A 6,668-nucleotide genomic window follows, 5' to 3' on the forward strand; every position below is an offset into this window, starting at 1 on the left:
CATGTCTCTTCCACGGGGCATTGATAGTCTTTTTATTCCACTGCGACCTCCACCACTCTTCCAAGGGGCATTAAAACTATATTGTTAAGCTACTGTGACCTCCACATCTATTCCACAGGTCATTGATATTGTCTTTTTATTCCTCTGTAACCTCCAACAGTCTTCCAAGTGGCATTAAAACCATATTGTTAAGCTACTGTGACCTCCACGTCTCTTCCAAGGGGCATTAAAACTGTCTTGTTAAGCTACTGTGACCTCCAATTGTCTTCCACGGGGCATTGATATGGTTCTTTTATTCCACTGCGACTTCCACCACTCTTCCAAGGGACATTAAACCGTTTTGTTAAGCTACTATGGCCTCCAGGTCTCTTCCACAGGGCATTGATATTGTCTTTTTATTCCACAGCGACCTTCACCTCTCTTCCAGGGGCAATAAAAACGTCTTGTTAAGCTAATGTGACCTCCAAGTGTCTTCCACAGGGCAATGATATTGTCTATTTATTCCACTGCGACCTTCACCACTCTTCCAAGGGGCATTGATATTGTCTTTTTATTCCACTGCGACCTCCAGCACTCTTCCAAATAGCAATAAAACCCTCTTGTTAAGCTACTGTAATTTCCATTTCTGTTCCACGGGGCATTGATATTGTCTTTTTATTCCACTGCAACCTCCATCACTCTTCCAAGGGGCATTAAAACTGTCTTGATAAGCTAATGTGACCTCCACGTCTCTTCCATGGGACATTGATATTGTCTTTTTATTCCACTGCGACCTCCACCACTTTTCCAAGGGACATTGATATTATCTTTTTATTCCACTGCGACCTCCACCACTCTTCCAAAGGGCACTGATATTGTCTTTTTATTCCACTGCAACCTCCACCATTCATTCAAGGGGCAGTAAAACCATATTATTAAGCTACTGTGACCTCGACGTCTCTTCCACAGGGCATTGATATTGTCTTTTTATTCCACTTTAACCACCACCTCTCTTCCACTGGGCATTAAAACAGTCTTGTTAAGCTAATGTGACCTACACGTCTCTTCCAAGGGGCATTAAAACCATCTTGTTAAACCACTCTGAACTCCACAGCTCTCCCATGGGGCAATAAAACCGTCTTGTTAAACTACTGTTACCTCCACGTCTCTACCACGGGGCATTGATATTGTCTTTTTTTTCCACTGCGACCTCCATCACTCTTACAAGGGCCATTAAAAACGTCTTGGTAAGCTACTGTGACCTCCAAATCTCTTCCACGGGGCATTGATATTGTCTTTTTATTCCACTGCGACCTCCACCACTCTTTCATGGGGCATTGATATTGTCTTTTTATTCCTCTGCGACCTCCACCACTCTTCCAAGGGGCATTAAAAATATGTTGTTAAGCTACTGTGATCTCCACATCTTTTCCATGGGGCATTGATATTGTCTTTTTATTCCACTGTAACCTCCACCACTCTTCCAAGGGGCATTAAAACCATCTTGTTAAGCTACTTTGACCTCCATGTCTCTTCCAAGGGTCATTAAAACCATCTTGTTAAAACACTCTGAACTCCACAGCTCTTACAAGGGGCAATAAAACCCTCTTGTTAAGCTACAGTGATCTCCACGTCTCTTCCACGGGGTATTGATATTGTTTTTTAACCCACTGCAACCTCCACCACTCTTCCAAGGGGCATTGATATTGTCTTTTTTTTTCCACTGCGACCTCAACCACTCTTCCATGGGGCATTGATATTGTCTTTTTATTCCACTGCGACCTCCACCACTGTTCCAAGGGGCATTAAAACCATTTTCTTAAACAACTCTAAACTCGACAGCTCTTCCAAGGGTATTGAAACCTTCTTGTTAACCTACCGGGACCTCCTAGTCTCTTCTACTGGGCATTGATATTGTCTTATTATTCCACTGCGACCTCCACCACTATTCCAAGGGGCATTAAAGCCTTCTTGCTAAGCTACTGTGACCTCCACGTCTCTTCCAAGCGGCATTGATATTTTCTTTTTATTCCACTGCGACCTCCACCACTCTTCCAAGGGGCATTGATATTGTCTTTTTATTCCACTGCGACCTCCACCACTCTTCCAAGGGGCATCAAAACAGTCTGGTTTAGCTCCTGTGTCCTCCATGTCTCTTTCACGGGGCATTGATATAGTCTGTTTATTCCACTGTAACATACACCTCTCTTCCAAGGGGCATTAAAACCATCTTGTTAAGTACTGTGTCCTCCACTTCTCTTCCAAGGGGCATTAAAACTGTCTTGTTAAACCACTCTGAATTCCACAGCTCTTCCAAGGGGCATTAAAACCATCTTGCAAAGCTACTGTGACCTCCACGTCTCTTCCTAGAGGCATGAAAACCGTCTTGTTAAACCACTCTGAACTCCACAGCTCTTCCAAGGGGCATTAAACCGTCTTGTTAAGCTACTGTGACCTCTAAGTCTTTAAAACGGGTCACTGATATTGTCTTTTTATTCCACTGCGACCTCCACCACTCTTCCAAGGGGCATTAAATCCATCTTGCTAAGCTACTGTGACCTCAATGTCTCTTTCGCGGGGCATTGGTATTATCTTTTTGTGTCACTGCAACCTCCACTACTCTTACAAGGGGCATTAAAACTGTCTTGTTAAGCTTCTGGGACCTGCACGTCTCTTCTTTGGGGCATTGATATTGTCTTTTTATTCCACTGCGACCTCCACCTCTCTTCCAAGGGCATTGATATTGTCTTTTTATTCCACTGCAACCTCCACCACTCTTTCAAGGGGCATTAAAACCGTTTGGATAAGCTACAGTGACCTCCATGTTTCTTCTAAGGGGCATTAAAACCGTCTTGTTAAGCTACTGTGACCTCCATGTCTCTTCTTCCACGGGGCATTGATATAGTTTTTTTTTTCCACTGTGACTTCCACCACTCTTCCAAGGGGCATTAAACCATCTTGTTAAGTTACTGTGGCCTCCTCGTCTCTTCCATGGGGCATTGATATTGTTCTTTTATTCCACTGCGACCTCCACCACTCTTCCACGGGGCAATAAAGCCGTCTTTTAAAGCCACCTTCACATTTCTTCCACGGGTTATTGATATTGTCCTGTTATTCCAAGGGAAACTCCACCCCTTTTCCAAAGGGCATTAAAACTGTCTTGTTAAGCTACTGTGACCTCCACGTCTCTTCCAAGGGTCATGAAAACCGTCTCGTTAAACCACTCTGAACTCCACAGCTTTTCTAAGGGGCATTTAAACCATCTTGTTAAGCTACTGTGATCTCCAAGTCTCTTCCACGGGGCATTAATATTGTCTTTTTATTCCACTGCGAGCTGCACTACTCTTCCAAAGTGCAATAAAACATCTTGTTAGGCTACTGTGACCTACACGTCTCTTCGACAGGGGAAATTTATATTGTCTTTTTATTCCACTACGACCTCCACCACTCTACCAAGGGGCATTAAAACCGTCTTGTTAAGCTACTGTGACCTCCACGTCTCTTCAAGGGGCATTGTTATTGTCCTTTTATTCCACTGCGAGCTCCACCACTATGCCAAGGGGCATATATATTGTTTTTTTATTCCACTGCGACCTCCACCACTCTTCCAAGTGTCATTAAGACCGTCTTGTTAAGCTACTGTGACCTCCACATCTCTTTCATGGGCCATTGATATTGTCTTTTTATTCCACTGCGACCTCCACCACTATTCCAAGGGGCATTAAAACCATCTTGTTAAGCTACTGTGACCTCCACGTCTTATCCACAGGACATTGATATTGTCTTTTTATTGCACTGTGACCTACACCACTCTTCCAAGGGGCATTGATATTGTAATTTTATTCCACTGCGACCTCCACCACTCTTCCAAGGGGCATTGATATTGTCTTTTTATTCCACTGTGACCTGAACCACTCTTCCAAGGGGCACTAAAACCATCTTGTTAAGCTACTGTGATCTCCACGTCACTTCCACGGGGCATTAATATTGTCTTTTTATTCCACTCTAACCTCCACCACTCTTCGAAGGAGCATTAAAACCGTCTTATTAAGCTACCGTGACCTCCACATCTCTTCCAAGGGTCATTAAAACCATCTTGTTAAACCACTCTGAACTCCACAGCTCTTCCAATGGGCATTGATATTGTCTTTTTATTCCACTGCGACCTCCACCAGTCTTCCAAGTGGCATTAAAACCATATTGTTAAGCTACTGTGACCTCCACGTCACTTCCAAGGGGCATTAAAACTGTCTTGCTAAGCTACTGTGACCAATTGTCTTCCACGGCGCATTGATATGGCTTTTTTATTCCACTGTGACTTCCACCACTCTTCCAAGGGACATTAAACCATCTTGTTAAGCTACTGTGGCATCCAGGTCTCTTCCACAGGGCATTGATATTGTCTTTTTATTCCACAGCGACCTCCACCTCTCTTCCAGGGGCAATAAAAATGTCTTGTTAAGCTACTTTGACCTCCAAGTGTCTTCGAAGGGGCATTCATATTGTCGTTTTATTCCACTGCGACCTCCATCATTCTTCCAAGGCGCATTGATATAGTCTTTTTATTCCACTGTCATCTCCACCACTCTTCCAAGGGGCATTGATATTGTCTTTTTATTCCACTGCGACCTCCAGCACTCTTCCAAGGGGCATTAAAACCGTCTTGTTAAGATACTGTGATTTCCATTTCTGTTCCACGGAGCATTGATATTGTCTTTTTATTCCACAGCGACCTCCACCACACTTGCAAGGGACATTGACATTGTCTTTTTATTCCACTGCGACCTCCACCAATCTTCCAAGGGGCATTAAAACCATCTTCTTAAGCTACTGTGACCTCCACGTTTCTTCCTCGGGACATTGATATTGTCTTTTTATACCGCTGTAACCTCCAGCACTCTTCCAAGGGGCACTAAAACCGTCTTGTTAAGCTACTGTGACCTCCACGTCTCTTCAACGGGGCATTGATATTGTCTTTTTATTCCACTGTAACCTACACCACTCTTCCACGGGGCATTAAAACCGTCTTGTTAAGCTGCTGTGACCTCCACGTTTCTTCCAAGGAGCATTAAAGCCATCTTGTTAAAACACTCTGAACTCCACAGCTCTTCCAAGGGGCATTAAAGCCGTCTTTTTATGCTACTGTTACCTCCAAGTCTCTTTCACGGGGCATTGATATTGTCTTTTTATTCTACTGCGACCTCCACTACTCTTCCAAGGGCATTGATACTGTCTTTTTAATCCACTGTGACCTGCACCACTCTTCCAAGGGGCAGTAAACTGTCTAGTTGAGCTACTATGACCTCCACGTCTCTTCCAAGGGGCATTAAAACCGTCTTGTTAAACCACTCTGAACTCCACAGCTCTTCCAATAGGCATTAAAACCATCTTGTTAAGCTGCTGTTACCTCCAAGTCTCTTCCACGGAGCATTGATATTGTCTTTTTATTCTACTGCGACCTCCACCACTCTTCCAAGGGGCATTAAAAACGTCTTGTTAAGCTACTGTGACTTCCACATCTCTTCCACGGGGCATTGATATTGTCTTTTTATTCCACTGTGACCTCCACCACTCTTCTAAGGGGCATTATAACCATCTTGTCAAGCTACTGTGACCTTCACGTCTTTTCCAAGTGACAATTAAACCGTAATGTTAAACCACTGTGAACTGCAAAGCTCTTCCAAGGGGCATTAAAACCGTCTTGTTAAGCTACTTTGTCCTCTATATCTCATCGAAAGGACATTAAAACCGTCTTGTTAAACCACTCTGAACTCCACAGCTCTTCCAAGGGGCATTAAAACCGTCTTTTTAAGCTACTGTTACCTCCAAGTCTCTTTCACGGGGCATTGATATTGTCTTTTTATTCTACTGTGACCTCCACCACTCTTCCAAGGGCATTAATACTGTCTTTTTAATCCACTGTGACCTGCACCACTATTCCAAGGGGCAGTAAACTGTCTAGTTGAGCTACTATGACCTCCACGTCTCTTCCAAGGAGCATTAAAACCGTCTTGTTAAACCACTATGAACTCCAAAGTTCTTCCAAGGAGCATTAAAACTGTCTTGTAAAGCTACAGTGACCTCCACCTCTCTTCCAAGGGGCATTGATATTGTATTTTTATTCCACTGCAACCTCCACCACTCTTCCAAGGGCCATTAAAAACGTCTTGTTAAGCTGCAGTGAACTCCATGTCTCATCCAAGGGGAATTAAAACCGTCTTGTTAAACCACTCTGCACTCCACAGCTCTATCAAGGGGCATTAAAACAGTCTAGTTAAGCTACTGTGACCTCCACTTCTCTTTCAAGGGGCATTGATATTGTCTTTTTATTCCACTGCGACCTTCACCACTCTTCCAAAGGGCATTAAAACCGTCTTTTTAAGCTACTGTGAACTCCACGTCTCTTCCATGGGGCATTGATATTTTCTTCTTATTCCACTGTAACCTTCACCATTCTTCCAAGGGGCATTAAAAACGTCTTGTTAAGCTACTGTGACCTACACTTCTCTTCCAAGGGGCATTAAAACCATCTTGATAAACTACTCTGAACTCCATAGCTCTTCCAAGGGGCATTAAAACCATCTTGTTAAGCTACTGTGACCTCCACGTCTCTTCCACTGGTCATTGATATTGTCTTTTTATTCCACTGCGAACTCCTCTCTTCCAAGGGGCATTAAAACCGTCTTGTT

This window comes from Phyllobates terribilis, unplaced genomic scaffold, assembly GCF_046119375.1.
Source record: "Phyllobates terribilis strain yellow unplaced genomic scaffold, ASM4611937v1 Scaffold_322__1_contigs__length_2175068, whole genome shotgun sequence".
Taxonomy (NCBI): Eukaryota; Metazoa; Chordata; class Amphibia; order Anura; family Dendrobatidae; genus Phyllobates; species Phyllobates terribilis.